Raw genomic sequence first — 23,414 nt, 5'->3', positions numbered from 1 at the left:
AACTAAACAATTTAGGAAAAAATAGAAGTACAGATCTTACTCTCACTCACATATTCATATTTGGTGGAGGAAGGCATGGACAATTAAAGAAAAGGAGGCCAAAGATCCAGGGGCCCATGAAACCAACTGCTAACTTCTCATGTATCAGACTTCACTCTTCATGTTTATTGCCTGGATTGATTCTGACTTCCTTTGGGTCCCTTTCTGAGGAGGAGTTGTAATACCTAAATGCAATAATATGATATTAATTATCAACGCTAAATTAAAAGACTTTTATCCAGTTTCTGTAATAAAAGGTTTCAGAGAGGCCAGATTACTTGTGTGGTGGTTAGAGTTCACAGGGGATTAAGTTATATATCTTTTGATTTTGATTCCCATCCTTGGTCCTTGGTGATCAAATTTGTTTTCTATTTTATCAGTCATCACTAAATTGACAATTTTCACTGAAAATAACTGTGTAAGTCACAAAGGTGACAGACTCATTATTGTGAAAGTCACCAGGGTATGATCTTGAGTCTGAGTCATAATGAAATATATCATTAATTTGAAAAGTTTGTTTACCATGGCTAGCTTTTCAATAGTCATTTTCCTTGCTGAACGAACATATATATGTATATATATACACACATATTCAAATATATATGATATATCAAAATCTATATTTATTCTCTACTATACTTATTGCCATTAGAAAAAGTCTATAGACTCTCATGAATGTTTTTCAATTGAGAAGCACATTTAGAATTATAAGGTAAAAGATAGGGACATAGACCTGACTAGTGTGGCTCAGTGGATTGAGCGCCAGCCTGCAAACTGAAGGGTCACAGTTTCAATTCCCAGTGAGGGCGCATGCCTGGGTTGTGGGCCAGGTCCCCACTTGGGGGCATGTGAGAAGAAACCACACATTGATGTTTCTTCCCCTTTCTTTCTCCCTCCCTTTCTCTAAAAACAAATAAATGAAATCTTTTATAAAAGAGAAACATGATTATAGCGTATTTTCCATGTATAATACATACTATTTGCCCATTTTTTAGGGAAAAATAAGGATGTGCATTATATATGGGTAATATAATTCTGATATGGATAGTGCCAAAGTTATTAGCCTATGATGAGTAAATATCATAAATTTATTACCAGTACACAAAATTTCTTCTACCTTTTATTTGTTCTTGTGTTTTGTAATTATTTGTTACATAAAATTTCTTCTACCACCATGTGTTCAAAAATAAATACTAAAATTTCTTTATAATACAAAATACAAGTATCTAAATATAAATGAATAAAAATTGGCCCTGGCTGGTGTAGCTCAGTGGATTGAGTGCGGGCCTGTGAAGCAAAGGATCACAGCTTGATTCCCAGTCAGGGCACATGCCTGGGTTGCAGGCCAGTTCCCAGTGGGGGACACATGAGAGGCAACCACACATTGATATTTCTCTCCCTCTCTCCTTCCCTTCCCCTCCCCTCTCTCTGAAAGTAAATAAATAAACTATTTTTAAAAATTGAATTAAAAGTTTTAAATGAAAGATTTTTCTCCTGAAAGTTTTAGCCAAAAACATGGGTGTACATTATACACAGCAAAATAAATAATCTTTATATTCTGGTCTGTCTGTTCAGCAAAATTACAATGGCTAATATTATAGGTTAAATTTTGTCTCTCCCAAAATATATGTTGAAGTCTAACTTCAAGTACCTCGGAAGGTGACATTATTTGGAAATTGATTAGCTGTAGATATATTTATCAATAGTTAAGATGAGGTCATATTCAAAGTAGGACAGGCCCCTAATGCAATGTGACTGGTGTCCTTAAGAAGAAGCCAAAAAATGACAAGAAACTAGAAGAGAGGCTTGGAATAGAACCTCCTCCCTCAGAGCCCTCAGGAGGAACTTGGCCAACATCTTCATTTCAGAGTTCTAACCACCACAGTGGTGAGAGAATAAATTTTTGTTGTTATAAACCACCAAGTTTGTGGTACTTTGTTATGTCAGCCCTAGAAAACTCATCCAGTTAATCTAAAGATTCGCTTTTCTTCAGTAAACATAAAAAATATTTCTGAATATGTAGGATATTACAGATATGCTACAGACTGAAATAGGCAAGGCTTTTTGTTTGTTTGGTTGATTTTTGTTTTTCTGTTTTGGAGAGTTAGTATCTTTGGGGATGCTAGGAGCTGGGATTTATCAGGATTTTTGCATTTATTTCCCAATACTGGTGCCTGACCAGAAAAATCTAAAAACATACAACAAAAATTTGGTACTTCATTTGAACATGACTTTGGTTTCTACTTGTTGGTATAACTAACCAGGGGTCATTTTTACTTTGTGCATATGTGACTTCTTTGTGTATAAGATTTCTTTCTTTTTCTGTAAAGCACTTAAAACTAAGTTGCAACAATCATGACACTCTCCTCTAGGCACTCTTACAGTATCCCTGAAAATCAGGGCATTGCCTTCCATAATTACAACACCATTATCAGTTTAATACAATTAAAGAGATTTCGGGATTTACCTAATACAGAGTCTATTTTCAGTTGTCTCCAATTGTCCCTACAGTGTTCAAAATTTATGTATTTTTGTTGATTTTGTTTTTAATTCCATTAACTGATTTTTGCACTGCAATTGTCCAGTATATCTTTTTTAGTTTTTTTCTTTCTCTCCGAAATTTAACACAGTTCTCTTCCTTTTTTTATATATATTATGGATTTTGTTTTGTTTCAAAGGTTGCCCTGTAGAATGTTCCATATTTTAAATTTATCTGATTTTTTTCTTATGATTACATTCAGGTTAAATTTTTTACAAGAATATTAAATAGGTAATGTGTAGACTTCATATTTTACCACATCAGAAAGCATAAAATAAGTCATCCCACTTGTTGCTGATGTTAATATTGATTATTTTGCTAAGACAGAAACCTCAGATCTCTCCATTTTAACAGTGTAATTGCCATTATAATTAACCTATAATGCAATATTCTTGAGATCATGTGAATATATCATTCATTTACGTTCTTCAATGTAATTTTTATTAATTATTCAGAAAACCATCAAATTCATTACTTTTTCCTTTAGTTCTGAGACATTTTCTTGTGATGTATCTTAATTGATTGTATCCTCTTTACTTTTTCTTTTCTCTTTTTTCTCTCTTATTCATCAGATGTTGGGTATCTCTACTCTTATTCTTCTCTTATTTTTATCTCTTTACTTTTCTCTACTTCTGGAAAATTTCAGTTTTTTTCTAGACATTATCATCATCATTATTATTATTTTACATTTAACTGGTATGTGTTTATTTCCAAATTTTCTTGTGCTCTAAGAGTTCTTTTTCTAGCATCATTTTCTCATACTAAAGATGCAATGTCATCTGTTATCTCTCAGGGGGCTATAATAATATGTATATTGTGAAGTGATGTTTGTTTCCTTCACTAGCATTGTTCTGTATTCCTACAGGATAGTGTACTGCTCAATTATATTTAAGAATGAGATGGTAACATGCTTACTTGAAAATGGTTTTATACAGTTTAAGCTTGTAGAGTGAATTGGTAGGTAATGACTATTTCATTGTCAGAGCCCACATGTCAGCATCCAGAGATCTTTCTCTGGAGCTGTTCACTTTCTTCGTGGATGGATGCACTATTAGTCTGAGCTGAGGCACATGATTGGCTTCTGATGATGTGAGAAAAGGATATTAAATGGGGGATGGAGAAGGGGTCTCACTGTTCAATATTCTATTTAACACTTCTGTTTTCAGCCCAGCATTTCATAACCTGTTGTCTGTGGGTCCTGAGGCTCTCAACTGGCAGTCTTGGATGAAGATTGGTTCCCACGGTTTCAAATTTGCAAGGGCTCCAACAAGTAAAAGTAAACTGGTATGTAAAAGGATGCAAGGCTCAAAGAAGCAAGGTTTGTGAATCAACAATCTTCTTAACTATTTTCTTCTTGTCTGTGAATTGCTTGCATTGTGTCTAATTTCACCATTCCAGGAATACAATTGCATACATGATGGAGAAATATTTTGAACAATCATACATAAGAGAAACAAAGTGAATGTGAATTAACCCTAAGAATTAAGCAGGATTAAGCTCAAATGCATAATTCAATATTCTAACTAACTGGGGGAATGACATTATTGAAAAATAACATGATATTAGATTTAAAACTGTAAGTCAAGTTCAGGCTAACTTTTAAAATATGTTACCCTCCAATTCAATTAATAAAATGTCTGTTTATTTCTTCCGTTAACCACTCAGAGACTCAGACTCTTCTGGAGGCGCATTCTGCCATTTTACAGGCCCTCAGAGGCACTGCAGACAGGAGGAGAAGGGAAAGCTCATCAGCCTTACAGCAGTGCAGCCAGGATGTGACGCAAATTGCTTCAAACAGAACTCATTTATGAGCTCTGAAAAAGCCTTAGTTGATACTAATTACGCAGCGATCCTTCGTGAGTTATGTCACACTTCATGAAAAAGACTTATCACACACTGGAGTCATTATCTTATTTTCACCCATTTGGGCTTGGCTATTTCCTTTTTCACTATGGTGCTAATATTCTTGTATTCTCCGTCTTATGTCATGTCATACTTCTCTGATTTGGTTTTCACTAGTGGGTTTGGTTGTGAGTTGTAAGGCATTTGATAAGACAAATTATAAAATAAACAATAAAATTTAATGTTTATTATAATAACAACTATTATTTCTACCCTGTGTGTAAAAATACTCTCTTTTTCTTCTACTTTTTACTTTATGGTTTTTATTTTCTGAAATTGAATTGTTTCCATTCCCCTGTTTCTCCCTCTCTCTCTCTCTCTGATTTAATTTTCTCCTTTTGCATAATAAAGTGATAAGATGTTGCATTTTAATTATCATCTCAGCTTTTAGCATGCTATTTTTGTGGCCCAGATCAAATCACCTAGCTTCTCTTGGCCTCAGCTTTCTGGTCAGAAAGCTAAAATGTGGGTTCTTAAACAGCTCCTTCAAAGTCCTCCCAGAGTTAAAGTTCTACAACTCTAAGAACATTGAACTTGAAAGGTAATCAAAGATTGCATGTTTAGCTCCCCAGACCACTGCAAATCATTAAGTCATTTTTAGGGAGTTTGGGAAAATTTAATCTTCAGTAGTCTTCTACCTTAGTCTCTGAAATAAAAGCAATTAGAGTCAGACATTTGTAATCACTAAATTTTCAAGATTCGCTTGTGGCAAACAAAAACTCATTGCTTTGTCTCAGCAAACTACCCAGATGTTACCTGCAAATCTAAGGAGAAATAATAACTAACTTGAAAAATGCTACACTAAAATTAATAAACAAATCATTAAGTGAAATATGATGAGTACAGAAACTAGAGAACAAGAGAATTTCTAGGGACTAGAGAATTCTAATTTAAAATCACTTTAAGTAATGTAAGCACACCTGAAAATCAAATGTGACAATGCCTCTGGGCTTTGGTTTTCTGTACCAAATTACACAATACATGGCATTTAAAAAGTGTCTACAGTTTTAACACATTTTTCTATACCTGTTCATTAATTCCCTCCTCACAACCCAAACAAGACGAATAATCATAATAGCACATATTTTTGAGCACTTGAAACATGTTGTTTCCTCGTTTACTTCATTTAACCCTTATAAATCTTTTTAGAGGGCCATTAGATGTATACTTGGCTTTATGATGAAGAAAATGACACTTAGAAACAGCTCACAGTAGTTTAGGACAGTTCAACTGGTAGGAAGTAGCCCCAAGAAGCTCGCCAGGTGTTGTGATTCACAAAAACACCTACTGCCTGCCTCCTGAGGGAGGAAATTGGGTGTTTACATGATTTGCAAACCGTAAGTGCTGTTCAGTGTTATAAGGACACTGAACTTGTAGGAAGTGATTCCCAGAAAGGTCTCAAGCAAATATGGATCTTTCCTGTTTGCCACCCAGGCTAGGCTTTGTATACGATTCCAAGTATCATAGGGCAAAGCATGACATAAAATAGAGACATCCAACACAAGCTTTCTATGTAAGAAAAGCTTTCTATGTAACAAGCTTTCTATGGAAGGACTTCCACTTCACTGACCCATCTGATAATTCGAACTCATTAATTACCCTTATTTCTGGAAAACATATTGACCAATTCTTTGAGCAAGCTGAAGGCTTGCAATACTGTTGCTCAACTAACCAAAACATGTCTAGTTCAACTTTTCCCACAAACTGGGGCTTCTACTATACTCAGACTTGGTTAAAAAAATCCATTTTATTTACAAAGTATTTCTTTGTGTCCTAGCACTGCCTCTAATATAATTAGCTGTCATGAAATAAAAATCGTAAAAACAAGCCCTTGGGAGAGCATCTGTAATGACTTTCAGGATATCAACGTAGTACTCACAACTGCCTGACAGCTCACACTTTCATTTTCAGGCATTTGCACCTGGCCTATTTCCAGAAGTCGTATTTCAAATTAGAATATAATTCAATGAGAATAGGATTCTTGGCTATTTTCAGTCCCCTGCTTTATCCCCAGCACTCCAAACATGGTCTACCATACAGGCATTGTTGAACCCAGGGACATAGACAATGCAGTTAGGACGCTGTCCCTTCATCTCCATGTCCAGTGCCTTCCATCCACTAACTACATTTTCAGATATGCTCTGCCTAAGTGGCAGGAAAGAAGTCAGCTATACACATACATACAGCATTCACATAGTAAATATTTGGAAAATTTGATTCAGTCTCACATCTGACTATCGCTGACGATTGTAATGTGATCTAACTAACATAATCAAGTGGTTTAGACTGGGTTGTAGGCTTATCTCTCAAATGGTGATAGAAGAAGATCTCACCTGAATTTTATGAGATGGGTCGTCTATGGGAAGTTGATCTTACTTACCTCAGTTAAAAGAAGAAAGCATTTTGGAAATGCACAAAACAACCTATACTCATTACAAGGGCATCTGGTGCATTAAATTGCCAAAGTAAAGAAGATGTTTCAGGGAATACCTGGCAGTAAATAAGGAAAGTTAATTTGGTGTCAGATTGTGGAAGATTTGAGGAATAAACCTGTTTTCTTTTATCTTCTAAATAATCAAGGCAATCTCTCTGAATGAGCAGTGGTACTCTGAAGGCCATATATTGGGATGATTAACCCAACAGTGGAAGCAGAATAGATGGCAATAAAAAAGAAGCAATGGCCAGAAGCTGAATTTTGAGGCTACTGTTACCAAACAGAGCTCCAAGGTGGTTGCAATACTTGGCCCACCGAGGGATGCCCCAAAACTGCTACAGAACAACAGGGGCCCCTCCCAAGGACGGTATACTGATAGCTACTGGGCTCGTCTGTTCGTGGCCAATTGGAAAGATATCTCTCAATGCCAGAGATTTGAGAAAAGGAAAGGAGATGTTTATTTAATGCTATTCAGGCCTAATGCCTCCATTAAAATATCAAAGTCCTTTAGGGTATATACCTACACACACACACACACACACACACACACACACACATACACACACAGCTGCTGTCGCTTCAACCCCTGTCCTAACTCTGGGTACTGTAAAGGAAAAGAGCACACGTCTGTTTTTTCCAGGCCGCTGGTATCATCAGCTGTGTTGACCATCCATGCAGGATCTCCAATTAGTCCAAAGTCAGGCGGCACCTCCCACTGGCAAGAGTTCTTTGTACCAAGTTCCAGTCAAAATCTCTTCTGCTTTCCAGCGGCCAAAGGGAGCGCCCCAAAGCTGCAGGGTCCACACTCCACCAAAAGCACATGTCTTTCTTCTTCACCTGGCCACAGGGATCTCCATTCTGGCAAAGCTGCGTGGTTTTCCCTTTCACCTGGGAAAGAGGGGGTCTGCACTCTGCCAAAACTACATGGCTCACTCTTTCACCTGGCCAAGAGGGGACCCTTACTCTGCTGAAACCGCGTGGCTCTCCCCTCAATGGCTGCTGTGTCTGGGTTTAAATCCTCATGCCCATCTTCCTCTGTACCCCTATTTCCGACTCCTCCCATGATTATGTATTATTACGAGTTTACTGGGCTGCCTTTGTTAGTCTGGGCAGTTATGGCCTCATGTCCTAGAGTCAATCTTCTCCAAGCTCCCACACAGGCACTGTAACTCAGGGGACGTGCCCCCAGTTACATCTTGGTGGGGAAGTGACTTCATCCCCCTGGCTCCAAGCCTGGCCACAGCCATTTAACATATCCAAGTGACCAGCCAAAGGCTATAATATGTTAAATGGTCATGCCATGGATGAGCTGCAAGGCTGTGGCTGTACAAAACAGCCCTGCATGTTCCTGCTCCATGTGTCTCTTCTCCCAACTCACACCTGTGAGGGAAGGAGGGAGGACATCTTATATGTCTGTCCAATATTCCTATACACTTTGAGTTCTAGACACCAATCCAAATCTTTTTGGGGGCCCCCCTTGGCTGCACCCTATGTCACTACTACCAAAGTCTAAAGGTGATATGATGAATCCTTGACCAGACACACACACACACACACACACACACACACACACACACGTATATGTAAAAGTAGGTTTACAGTTACATTATGACATTTTTTGAGTTAATAAAGCTAGTGCAATAATCCTAATTTCCATTTCTTTTTCTACCTTCACAACTGTAAACCTATCTTTACCCACTCCTTTGTGTGTGTAAGTGTGTGTGCATGTGTGGATTTTCCACAGAAACATTCACATGGCTCGTTAAATAATAAGAAAAAAATTGGGGAGGTAGAAAACATTCTAAAGAAACTTCTGGGAGGTACTTGATCAGAACCACAGTGAACTGGCAGTTAAAGGGTAAAAACTTTTGAAAATTCTTCCTCTCTATTTTTCCTAAGACTGAATGGTCTATTTCAAAACTAAATAGCTCTATGCTTACATAAAAGCATCGTGTTTTCACTGTGGCTCACTGAATTGCTCTAGGCTATTTCTCTATATCCCATTTTTCCTCATACAAGAGATTTAAACTCCTACTTTTTTATTTTTGATGTGGCATCCCTAAGCATTATGTTAGATTTGTATGGAAGTAGACTGAAAAGCCTGGTAATTTTAATGATATCAGAAAGAAATTAAGGCTCTGAATGGCAAATAGTCAAACTCTTGTCCCCTGTGTTGTGTGCCTTGTCATTTTGAAAAAAGAGAGTAGAATTGAGATCCCTTTGACAGAATAATAATAAAACCAACCCCTCTCATCTCTTTTTTTGTATTAGAAATACAATTTTATTTCAAATAATCTATCCCAAAGAAATACATATGCACAATGCTATCAATACATAGGTTTTGTTGTGTATTTTTTTTATTTTTTTAAATTTAATTCTTAAGAGTTATCGAGGGGATCAAGTGGTATAAGGTGGGCATATATTTTTAAAGCTTAAATATGAGGTACTTTAATTTAATTCTTCCATTTTATGCTGCACCTTACTTCATTATGACACATGAGTATGTACCAGTGAGTTAATGGCCGAGATGAAGATACTGGTTGAAGATTTCACTCTTTAGTACCTTATCCCAATAACAACCAAGCAGGCTGCTAACTCTTTTTGACCCATGATAAATGGGTTAAGACATTGCATTTTCTTAGCTAACTTTGCAAAAAACAAAAATGAAACGGATGCAGGAATTTTGACATGAATTCATTTGGGTGAAAAAGAGTGTCAAGGACTCCCTATCAGTTGTGTATAAAATATAATCACTGAATATATAACTGTCCCTCTTTTAGACAGTTATATCTGTAAAGCGTTTGTCAGCGCTCTGACTGCACTGCTTCCTTTTACTATGCAGTAATTTGGACAGTAATAGACAGACTGATTTGTGGCCTCTACTTCCCTCCTAGTACAATATGCCTGAGTGTGTTCTCCAGTGGAAATCACAAATTGCTTGGCAAGGGCAATACAAAACTAGCTACAGATTTTAATAATAGCTGTCATTTCAACATTTAGAATAACTGAGGGTGTTGTTGTTTATCTGTATTCTTTCTCATGGCTTTAAATGCTGAAGAAATTAGCATAAAGAAATGCTAAGGGATTATTTAAATATGTGCTTAAATTGATATGTAAAAGAATATGCAAAGTAACACTACTTTTTAGAGAATAAAGTCAATAGATGTAAAGATACAAATTTATTTATGGTTCATTGTCAGTGAATCACACTACGTAAAAAAGTCCAGGTCTTCAAACTTGGAAATTAAAAATTCTTGAAAATGTGTGCTTTTAGCAGGCCCTCTCTCCCTCAGGTACTCTTTCACTTTCTTTACTTATTACCATTTCCCAGATGGCCTCAGCCCCATGTCTAACTGTAATATTTTCCTGGTCTCTGCACATTGTTTCTATCTACCTGGCTATATAATACTGATATTTATTACTTTTGTATCTTGTGTGGATTATCCTAATCCTTTTTTCTTTCAGTGGTTGATTGACAGATCAACAATAAGGTAAGATCAGCTTTGCTTGATGTCTTTGTCCACTTGAAAAATATATCCCAATAAGTAGGTTTTAGAAAACAGTTCCATTACCTTGGGGGCACAATAATGTGAGCTTAACCAGACCATGAATTTACTATCAGTGTATGCTGTCACTAGAAAGCACAAAATTGAAGGAAGAGAATCAACTAACCATATAATCCAATAAGAGTGTCAGGTTTCTGGGTGACAATCTCTTGTCAAAGGCTCCGTTTATCTACAGCCCCCACCACTCCCCAGAACAGAGAAGAGGTTTGGGCAGAAGACAGTCTATCAGTACCTGTCATGTATCAAACTTGTATTACCATGCTCACTGCATTGGCAACCCTACGAAAATGCATCCTTACTATTAATGCAAAATTATGGACCAAACTAACCACAATAGGAAGGTGGCATCAAGGGCATACCATACCATGCTATGGAGATGAGAAGTTATAAAGCACAAAGCAGGCTGACCTATTCACCCACATCACAGAAAACCTATATTAGTATAATATTCCAATGCCTATAAATTAGGAGAGAGAGTAGCAATGTCAGGGACAAAGATGTGAGTGGCCAAGAACAGATTTTTAGTCCCTACTGTTGTTAACCAGATGTAACTAAATTCCTGTATCACTCTATTAATTAATATTATATGCATGATATTTTGTATGCATACATATACATACATGTGCATGCATATATGCCAATGAATAGATAGAGATATAGATGTATATATTACGAGAAAAGAGAGAAAACATGATGAGTATTGTGTGTGTATGTATATAATAGAAGGTTGGAATAATAATCCTTAAGTTCTGAAAAAAATCTTTTTAGGGGAAAAAAACAAAAGCAAATATTCTAATTAAAGATGATTGATGATAAAACCAGAATTGTTCAAGCTTCTAAATATTCTAAGGTAGAAAATAAGAACATTGCAATAATAATATTATCTCTTTGATGCTTGATAACTTAGAATGTGATTAGCACGAGGGCCCAGTCCTTCTTTTCTCAAGTGGGGACTTGTTCTGTAATAGCCAGCATCTGTGAGGTTGGATTGAAGGAGGTTAAAGTAGGGGAAGGACAGAAGGGAGACAGCAGGCCATGGCAGGAAGTAACTCCAACACTGAAACAAAGTGGTCGAAGATGGATCCTCACATTGCTTTGTTCTTCTGGCTTAACCTTTCCAGAATAGTTCCAGGAGAATCAACTAATTGGGAATCTCTTGAAATCTTAGCCACTCTCCTGGAAATCCCAACCCATCCCAGGATCCAGGATTATGCCCATTGATATTTAAGGCTCACTAGATGATCATCGTCAAGTCCTGACCACTGGCAATATGTTTCAAGGCAGAATTTGATTCCACAGCTACATCCCCAAACTCTGGGCCAGTTGGCTGCACATACAGAACAGGCCTTATTTCATTACTCTGAAAATAACGAAACCTTCCCTTTTCCACTATTGAGATTTCAGTTCCACTATCACATTTTTTTCAGAGTTGTATTTGATTTGTTTGAAGAAGTATTAAGCGCTGGAATCTGAAACCTTCAATAGTTTCATATCTCGTAGTTACACAGGCATACACATGTGTAAAACTGTTTGTCTTGTACACTTAAGATTAGCTCTTTACACTACGTATTTTATACCTCCAAACATTTAAAAATGTTTTTTCAACAATACTCTTCTGGTTGGAGAAAATTTGGTGACAAAATTTTGATTAATGGTGCAGAAAAAAGAAAATAAGAAATAAGACTGGTCATGTGTGATACCTCTTTTTTTTTAGAAGACTCTGATCTTCATAAAGCCCCTCTATCTCTCTTGACCTCTTTCCAAATCTTGAAATAAATGAATTCTAAGTTCCTTTGATTCCTGCTCCTCATACTATTCACTACCATACCAAGTTGAGCAATTACCAAATGGATTTTATTAATGGGCAGAGCAGTCCCAATTGTATTGCAACCAAAAATTTTAAAATTGTGAAATATTCTCTGCTGTTAATACATTCCAAGATTTCATAATTGATTTAAATTAATGAATAAAATATTTCTTATAGACTGCAGTCTAAATTTATGCATAAAACAAACCAGTTTTTGTTCTTTCAAAGCCTAGGATTATACTTTTGAGAATTCCTTAAAATTATCTCACAGTTTATCAGTAATTGGAGTTAACAACATATGTCCTAGGATGCTTTGATTTTTACATCAGCCTTTTTGATTCCTAAAAATGAAATTATACTATTGATGAAGAGAAGGTAACTATTGTTTCTTTTTTATTATCCAAGACAACGAGTGAGGCAAAGAAGAGAGAGACTTCAGTTAGATTTACATTTTACACTCCATTCTTACATTTATCTGTGTACTCATTAAGAAAATGTTTATGGGACACCAAAATTAGCCTCAGACAGTGAGAAAGAACCTGGAGAGTCAAAGAAGAATAATATAAATACGTTGCCCTCAAGTAACTCATACTCTCGGACAAGAAAGAGAAACATTTTAAAAAAGCAATTACAAGAATGTGTGTTGCGACCTCTGTAGTAAATAGGCAAAGGAGTAAAGGAAAACAATCAAGAGGCTTAGCATATAGTTATACTGATGCATTTTAAATAAATGATTTATTTAAATAAATCTGTTTTTTTAATTTTAAGAACTTGTTGAATTATAATAATCATAATGAATAAATTATGCACATTCTAATATAACTGCTTAGCTGGTAAAATAAGCTAATCTTGCAGCTTATAAATCATGTTGAGAATAAATATGCCCAAATCATATTAGCATCATCAAAATCATTTAATTCAAATTACTATAAGAAGTATAAACACTATTTCCAAATTTCATTACCGGCTTTATTAGGTGACATTTCACTTTTTGTCAGAAATCTTTAATTTGCATCCCAGAATGAATAATTCTGTGTACGCTCAGGAAAACCCCTTTCACAGAGGTAAATAGTAGGTCAGAGGCTGACAAATTATGAAGGTTTTAGTGCTGTTAGGAGTTGTTAAGGTAATATGTTAGAATGTTATCTTGATACATAAAGGGATTATAAGACTACAGTCCATGGTTGAAAGTGTATAGGAAACTGTCATAATTATTGCACAAGGTGGCATATCTGATAGCCAGGAAGAAAATGAATGGTGTCAGGTTTTTATAGCTGAAGAGAGCTGTTGGCTCACTGTGTGTGGTACATATTTGTCACTTCAGGACACTCTCAAACCTGCCTTCACGGGGCCAGTCTTAAGATGCAGCCAGAGAAGAATGGTCATAGGAATATAATGATCGCCTGAATTATGATCTTTAGTGTATAATTAATTGCAATTATGGAAAGAGGTACATGAATACCAAAGAAAATGAATAAAGCTAAATTTCTATAGCATGTATTTGGTGTTGACTATTGGTAATCACTTAGTAATACAATAGTGAATACCATGGAAACAGTCTGTGTCTTCACTGATTTTGTAGTCTGACACTACTGATCATTCCTAATTTTTTAAATCTTGTATCTTATAACATATTCTCTATTTACATTTTAAATTTTGGTCTCTCTCTCTCTCTCTCTCTCCCCGTCTCTCTCTCTTTCTCTGGTTTGCATTGGCATGTTGTTTAATCAGACTGTCTATTTAAAGGTGGTCATAGCCCTGACCAGTGTGGCTCCATTGGTAGGGAATCAGATGGCCAAGTGAATCATTGCCATTCAATTCTGACAAGGGCACATGTCTGGGGTGTGGTTCAGTCCCTACTGGGGAGCATACAAGAGGCAGTGGATCCATGGTTCTCTCTCATGTCAATGTTCTTTGCTCTCTCTTTCTACCTCCCTTCCCTTGTCTCTAAAAATAAATATATTTCAAAAATAAAAATAAAAGCAATTGTAGATTTACATGCTATTTTAAGAAAAAGGAAAGAGACATCTCATGTACCCTTTACCCATTTTCTCTCAATAGTAATAATACCTTTTGATACTGAAGTACAACATCACTACCAGGTTGTTGACACCGATACAGTCAAAATACAGAAATTTTTATTACTACAGGCATCCCTCATGGTCCTCTTTTATACCAACTTACCTCCCACCCTCAAGTTCTACTTAACTTCCAGCAAGCACTAATAGCTTCATCACTCTAATTGATTATTTCAAAAATATTATGTAAATAAAACAATGCATTAGATGATCCTTTATAATTAGTTTTTTTCTTTCAGTATATTTCTAATTCTCAGAAAATTCATCTAGTTTGCTAGGTGAATCCATAGTACATTTTGATTGTTTATGTTTAATTTCTCAGTTGTAGTCGACTATAGTTCGTTTAATGTCAATTCCACATTCTGGCTTCTATGAATAAAGCTGCTATAAACGTACAGATTCTTGGGGGAGCATAAATCTTTTTTCTTGCTCTCCCAAGAAGAAAGATAATTCCTCAAGAATACAATTGGTAGGTTGTATGATAGTTCCGTGTTTAGACTTTTTTAGGAAATCAGCAATTTTCCAGAGTGGCTACACAATGCTACCCTCTTACCAGCGATTTATCAGCAATCATTTCTCTGCATCTAGCCCACACATTTTTATATTTTTTAAAATTTAAGTCATACACGTGTACAGTAAAATATTTAAATGTAAATACAACAAAATATGGACAGGAGATGAATGCTGAAAACTATACAACACTGAAGTGAAAAAAATACAAAGGTCTAAATAAATAGAAAATTATATGGTGTGCATGAATTAGCGGACTGAACATATAAAGATGTCAACTATCCCTAACTGGATATACAAATTAAATGTAATTCTTATTAAAGCAGAAAAATTTTTGTAACTGTAGACATTATTCTAAAATTTACACTAAAACACAAAGGAATTGGTAAAACTTTTGGAAAAGAAGACTAAAGAGGGAAAATTAATCTACAAAATTTAAAGACTACATATCTATATTAATTAAGATGGTTCACTGGCTGGTGTGGATCAGTGGATTGAGTGCCAGCCTGCCAACCAAAGGGTCACCAGTTTGATCCCCAGATAGGGCACGTGCCTGGGCTGTGGGTCAGGTTCCCACTTTGGGGTGCAGGAGAGGCAACCACACATTGATGTTTCTCTCCCTCTCCTTCTTTCTCCCTTCCCCTCTCTCTAAAAATAAATAAATAAAGTCTTTAAAAAATGTTTCCATTCAAAATAGAAGACTGTGTGTTTTGCCAGATGACAAACCCAAAGATAAGTGGAACAGAGAACCCAGAAATCGACCCATACAAATGTGCCCAGAGATAATTGACGAATGTGTAAAATTCTCACCTTTTCTCCCTTTTAAAAAAAAATTTATTTTAATTGTTGTTCAAGTACACTTTTCTGTCTTTTACAGAAAGACAGCCCACCCATCCATCCCTGCCCACCTCTCTCCCATTTTCACCCCTGCCTGGTTTTTGTCCATGTGTCCTTTATGTTTCTTCCTGTAAACCCCACCCCTTTTCCCCTGAAGTTCCTTCCTGTCTCCCCTCTGCTTACTGTCAGTGTCTTTGGTTATATTTTGCTTGTTTGTTTGTTTTGTTGTTTAGGTTCCTATAAAAGGTGAGATCATATGGTATCTGTCTTTCACCTCCTGGCCTATTTTGCTTAGCATAATGCTTTCCAGTTCCATCTATGTAAAAGCACCTTAATGGAGAAAAAAGTAGTCTTCTCAACAAATTATGCTAGAGCTATTATTGGACATCCGTAGCCAGAAAAATCTCACAATTTGTGCAAAGTTCAACTCAAAATCAATCACAGACTTAAATGTAAAATGCAAAAACTAACCCTTTCACAAAATAACAGCATAGGAAAAAATCTTTAAACTGGACATCAAAAGCACAATCCATAAAAACAGAAATTGAAAAATGGGCTTTATTAAAATTTAAATACTGCTCTCAGAAATATACCATTAAGAATATGAACAGACAAGCCACTGAATATAAGAAAAATACAGGGTCCGGCGGAAGTAAGGTCTGCTTGAGTGTGGTTGGTAGGGTAATAATATGGGTGTGATAATTTACAGTTTTAATTTTAATATTTCACCTAAAATGTCATATGGTGTGCTTGAGTGTGATATTGTGATGTACCAGAATTACATGCTTATGATTTTGTAATAAAAGATTTTCTAATGAAAAGGGACATTATTTGTGCCAGACCCTGTATTTTTCAACCACATATTTGGTAGAGGTTGAGGACCTAGAATATATAAAGCACTCAATACTAAATATATAAAAGTAAACATCCAAATTTAGCGTGGAAAAAAGTTCATAAAAAAAGATGTATGAGAGTTAAATTAACACATAAACAAAAGTTTGGCACATTATCCACTTAGGGAAATACAAATTTAAACTACTTTATTTTAATAATTTTGGAAACAACATATATACAGACAAGTGTACAAATCTTAATAAAAAACTGTATGCATTTCATAGGACAGGAAAAAATACATCAAAAATAAAGAAGTAAACGTTGTTAGCACCTGAGAATTCACCCTCTTGCCCTTCAGTTCTTGCCCCGGAAGTAGTCATGGAGCTGATATGCATCACCGTCCATCAATGCTGCCCGTTTTTGACCTTTACAGAAAGGGAAATGTATGATGTCAGTATGGCCTGTGCTTTCCTTATTTTGCTTAATATTACATATCTAAGAATCACTCATATTATTGCACAATATTAATATTTCATTCTCATTTCTATAAAAGTGTTGCATTTTCTAAATATAAATATTATAAAGTCTATGGCTATATAATTTGGGACTATTATAAACAGTGCTATTAGAAGCATTTTAGATGCCATTTAGTCTATGTAATGCATACAAAACATATATAGTATGCAATATACATACACGCATTAAAGGATTGAAGAATTTTAAAGATTTTAAAAGATTTTTATATCTATGCAAGCGTATATATGTGAAGACAAATTACTTTCTAACAAATCTCTGCATCTATCATCTGTCCATCCATCTCTGTTTCTTCCCTACAGCCTGGTTTTTGAGTATACCATGAGAAGGAGAATAATTTCTTGAAGCTTATTCAATCACGTACTAACACATTTCAAGAAGTGTTGGACATAAATTCTTAAAATGTAACGTTATGTATTTTAACATTCATTCTTTCAACAACTATTTCTTACATGAGTTTTAAGCATATTGCATTATTCTGGGTTGTAGCAGGAAAAGCTACCACATATTTTCTCTCTGATGTACACATTATTTTTGTCTCCTTATTGGCCTCTTGTTTTTCTATATGACCACTAACATTCCAGGTAATGGAGAGAATTAAGTAGTGAAATTGTCTTCAAGGTAACCATGTTTATATTTTATTTGATTTTTCTGTTTTCTTGATTTGATTTCTCCTGATTTATATTGGAATCAATCAGATGATTTTACAGTGAAATATCGTGAAGCTTATTAGTTTTATATTAAGTCTTATTGACTTTGGCAATATATGGATACAAATCTATAGTAATATAAAAGAAGATTATACCCATGTGTTAGTAAATCATATATACATTTTAATTTTTGCACTCAGCTAGTTGAGTGTATACACACTGCATTCCATTAAATTTAACATGTGCCTTTATGATATGGGAAATGAAATGGGGCCCTGCTGTGTGGACCATCTGTGATGGGAAATGTGTTTCTCTGGACAAATTTCATTGGTAAGTACATTGACTTTTATATTCTTGTGTGATTAAGACTTCACTTTATAACTCTAAATTAAGAGATTTCTATTCAAATATAATTTTCAAATGTACTTAAATCTATTAACATGGTTTTTACATTCCAGAAGATAGACTAAGAATAAGAGGGGAAAAATCACCATCTCCTTTGAGTTGTGATTTCAATTTTTTTGTAACAAAACCATCTTTAAATGAAATATTATGAGGAAGTCTTTCAAAACAAATAACAGTGATAGATGTCTTTAATGGAAATAATGTTGAGTGTCTGGGAACGCAGGTGCTTTATACTACCTGATAGTCTCAACTGGCTCTTAAGTAATTTCCATACCATCTCTAATACTCTATGGAAAGCACTGCTATTTTCCTCTGTTGTATTTTAAAGATGCTTTGGAAAGCAGAGAACTCACAAACATCTATTATAGGTATGCCTATACTGTGTGATTTAACACCTCTCGGTCATGGCTGACTGGACCAAAATGAATACCAGACTCAAAAGGAAGCAAATAATAAACTACATACATAAAGTTTTTTAGCTCTGGGGCTAGTAACATTAATGGACCATAATAAACAGAAGATGTCAATTAAAAAAGAAGAAATAAATAAAGCAGAGATGAGAGAAAAATATACTGTTCTAATTTATAAATGTAAAAACTGCCTTTCATTTTTCCTGGCAAATTCCTAGTTCTCAAATCCAGTTGCATTTCTTGTTCTTGTGTTTCAAGGCATCTCCATCCAAATAACAAACAATACCTTTATATAAATTAATTTGAGATGATTTCTATTATCGCAACCAAGGGTCTCAGTAGAGCTGACATGAAAGTAATATTCTCTATCAAGGCCATTAGCCATGCTCCCAGGATACTTACAAAAATAGAATATTTAAATCACTGGGGACTTCCCTCTCTAAATATTCTTATGGATCTGCTGAAGACGCCTGTAGTGAAATAGACCTGTGATTATGGTGCCGGGATCCAGCTCAGTATCAGAACCACTCAGGTAAAAGATAAAAACAAAGCTGAGAGTAGAATTGAAGACTTATGAGATTTCTGTAAAGCTCCAGAGCTGTAGGCACAGATAAGGTTCAGCTCATGTGAGCACAAACTCTGCTTCTTTTCCCCTGGTCTAGGCCAAGGCATCACTAGTACTGAGTGTGGTTGAAGAACAAGGAGAATCTGATGAGTATAAATATTTCAATTAACTGTGGGACCCTAGGTACCATTCTGCTATTCTTGAATAATTCAAGTGCTGAGTCAGAAAGGCACTGACTTAATTATTAATAGGAATTTTATTAAGTTATACAACATAAAAAAAAAAAGGAAAGGTGGTGCTCTAGCAAAATGTGTTCGCCTATCCTCTGAGAGCCTGCCCTGCCCTGATTTATCAACAGCAATGCCTTTCTCCCATTGTGCACTCTACATGGTAGCTCTACATCTGTTGCTATGGGAAGGGTACTTCATTGATGAACATATTTGTACCTTTAGTTAATCAGCCCAGATATGGCTAGTTAAAAGGATATGCTTAATGGCTGGACTGAAACTAGTTTAGAATTCGCAGATTTTATGTTGACTAGAGTATGAAGAAAATGTGATTTTAACTGCTGCCTCCTTTTCTTATGCTGCCGTCCTACTTTCTACTCTCATTGAAATTACAGCTCTCGAGGCCAGTGGAAATTAAAAAAAAAAAAACAATGAAATGAAAACATCTTTAGTTTGGGAAGAAGTTTGATTTTCACATTTTTGCTTAAAATGGTTTTGTGTACATATAATCTTCCTCTTCTATGCAGAGATATTAAAAAATCAGCTTTGCAACCAGAAATTTGGATTCTAATCCTTGATTGGTCACTTCCTTGTGCGCATATGTGTGTCTGTTTTCATTTTGCCCAGAAATTTTTTGGCCTCAATTTAATTATCTGCTAATAAAGTCCAATATGTTTTTACCTGATATGTTTTTACAAGAAGCAGATATACATGAAAACTTTAACACTATCTGGCATCTTGCAAGTAAATACTGAAGTTAATATATACAACTATCATAGAAAACTGCTACAAATCCTTCAGTTACATTCATAGTGCACACAGAATCTTAAGATACCACAAGGAAGCCAGAAGTATGTTTAGTGTGTAGATTAGAATAGCCTAGAAAAGTTTTCGGTAGACATAGATTACTTTTATGAGTTCCTCCTTATATTCCTTGGTTCTAGTTACATGGCATGCATTCGATTTTGTTATTTAACTTCAGAAATGAGTTAAGAAACTCCAGCAACGATATTGCTGATGGGCTGAGGAGCTGATGAAGAGAAAAATAGAAACAGTATGGCAAATGATGCACAGCCAACTTGGAACACTCTGACAGCATCTGTCAAGAAAGGTAAAAGAAAAGAAAGCACTTGGAAAGGAGTGTTCTGTATACTTGCATAATTCCACTTCTGTGTAATAACACCCTTGGCTAACTCTGGTTCCTGGCTACTGGGATGTAACCTCAAACTCCTTGGATTCTCCTGAGTGGTAGAAGCATTTTGTTATTTATAGAGGGTCTCTTGGACTATGCTTGATTTATGGGAAGGAGATGACTCATGTTTTTTAGTCATACCAGAGAAACCAACCATGTGTTTACCTTGCTAGAGCATTCAGCCAGGTGGCAACAGCCTGACCACTGGGCTGGGAGAGACCCTGGAAATTGCATTCATTAATGTGGCCAATGATTCAACTAATCTTGCCTGAATAATAAAAACTCTTGACACTGAAGCTTGGGTGATCTTCAAGTTTGCTGAGATAAACAGAAATATAGATACAGATAGATATAGATATAGACATAGACACAGACAAACATATATATGCATATGCACATATGCATATATATATATATATATATATACACATACACATATACACACATACATATACATATATGCAGGAGGATGATGTGTCCTCAGGGCATGGAAGCTTCACGTTTGGCACCCTTCCAAACTTAACCCAATGTTTCTCTTCATTTGGCTAGTCCTAATTTGTATCCTTTAAAATAAAACTGTAATCATAAGCATAAACTTTCCTTAGTTCTGTGAATCATTCTAGTGAATCAAACCTGAAGGAGCCAGTGGGACCCTTGGGAATTTATACCCTGTTGGTCAGAAGTGAGGTTGTCTGGGGATCCTAGTGCGTGCAGCTGGCAGCTGGAGGGTTAGCAGTCCGGTGTGCACTGTGTCTTTAACCTGTGACGCCTGTGCTGACCTTGGGTAGTTAGGGTTAGAACTGTATTGAAACCCTTGGGGAAAAAATGTTTTAAGTAAAAGGCTCTCAGAAAACATAAATGGAAAATTATAACATGATTTATAAACTTTAAGAATAATTTTTCTATAAATAAATAAAAAATATAAAAATTTATTTTATAGATATAAAAATTATCTACCCAAATTCTGTATCCGAAATTCTACCCCCAACATTTTCCAAATTTGATAAGATTTAGTGGGTCCTATAGTGGGTCCCATTTAAAGAGTCCTGTAATTTTAATGATTAGCATTGCTAATTTTACATTGTTTTAACATAAAAGATATTAATTAATATTTGATAATAGCAAATTTAACAAAATTTTGAGTTCAGGATAACAGTAATGGTTTCAGAAGGCTTATTCTACTTGTTGGCAAACAGTAGCCAAAATAATTTTTTTTTAAATGAGTTGTATTGTTGGTCAGTGTGTATCAGAGTGATTAATAGTCACCCAAACAAGTGAATTTTATTTTCATTAGCCTTTAGGCCTTGTGCTTAAATACAGGAGTAATTAGGACTTGGAGAGAATATCATAACCAGAGAAAGGAAAGTTGTAAAACAAGGCAGAAATTAGCAGAGCTTGACTTAATTGGAAGTCATTGTCGACAGATTTTTCATATATTTCTAAAGGCTTCAGCCATACAGGATGGAAAAGGAAACTGGAGAAGTTCAAATCAGGGTGGACCTTACAAAGCCAATCAGGTAAACATTCAGTTGAATTGAGAAATGGCTTTGGTAGAAACTGGGTAACTGTACAAAGATATTGTTCAAGGACCTGAGTGTATCTATTTGAATGAATGTGCAGTAACTTGCTCTACAAGATTATATATTGCTTATGGAGACTGTAAATTTCAAGAAGGTTTAAATATTCCAGATGCTGCTCTAAGTAGTGATTATAAGCATTTTTAGAAGCCTATTAATGCACTCATGTCCCCAAGTTGAAAATGATCAGTAACACACTTGTAACTGACCAAAGTTGAGTTTATTGACACATTTTAATGATGGAGAGTATTCGATACAAGAAGCCCCAGGATGTATCATTAAGAGGATATTAGAAAGTACTTATTTTAAGATTTGAATTTAGGTTAAGTAGTCTCTAGGTAATTATCAGGGAAGTAGGTCTTTGATTTGGATTGAAAGCTGTCAGAATGTAGAAGTGAGACCATGATTGGTTCTTGAGTAAATTCCATTTAAATCTTTAGTGAAATGAAGCTAAGGCTAAAGCTGCAATAGGTAAAGAAGCCATTATACAGAAATTTCTGTTCATATTTATGTTTTGAACACTGCTATTAATTTTATGATTAAAGTGTGTTTTTATGTTTTCTTAATCTATCACAGTCACAGAGTGGCCTTTTCTGAGTTGGTGTTCTATGAAATTGCTTATGTTCAATAGAACACAAAGGCCCAGTTGTGAGGCCAGCTCCTGCCAACACCAAGATATAACTGATAATGCCAAGGTATCAGGATTGTTGTTCCATTTCTCAAACTAGAGAAATACAGCAAGTGTATAAAAGGACAACATAAATGGAATCAAGTGAAGCTCACCATACACAAGTGAATTAAATACTTAATTGGAAGTCATTGTCGACAGATTTTTCATATATTTCTAAAGGCTTCAGCCATACAGGGAGGAAATAAGGGTATAGTAATATATATGATTGCTAGGTGTTATTGAAAGTCAAGCATGGATGGAACTGGAAAGCATTATGCTAAGTGAAATAAGCCAGGCGGTGAAAGACAAATACCATATGATCTCACCTTTAACAGGAACCTAATCAACAAAATGAATAAGCAAGCAAAATATAACCAAAGACACAGAAATTGAGAACAGGCTGACAGTGACAGAGGGGAGAGGGGAGGGGATTACAGGGGAAAAGAATGAAGGGATTGCAGGAACAATTGTGAAGGACACATGGACAGTAACAAGGGGGGGAGTGGAAACAGGGTGGGGAGGGGAGGAGGGTTGGGATGGGGGAGGGGAAAAGGCAGAAAACTGTACTTGAACCACAATAAAAAAAATTTAAAAAACAAAAAGAAAGTCAGGAAAATTACTTCAATAGAAGAATCAGA

This window comes from Sturnira hondurensis, unplaced genomic scaffold, assembly GCF_014824575.4.
Source record: "Sturnira hondurensis isolate 20B ecotype Veracruz unplaced genomic scaffold, ASM1482457v3 Scaffold0014302, whole genome shotgun sequence".
NCBI classification, from domain to species: domain Eukaryota; kingdom Metazoa; phylum Chordata; class Mammalia; order Chiroptera; family Phyllostomidae; genus Sturnira; species Sturnira hondurensis.
Note: the sequence above shows the minus strand (reverse complement) of the source record.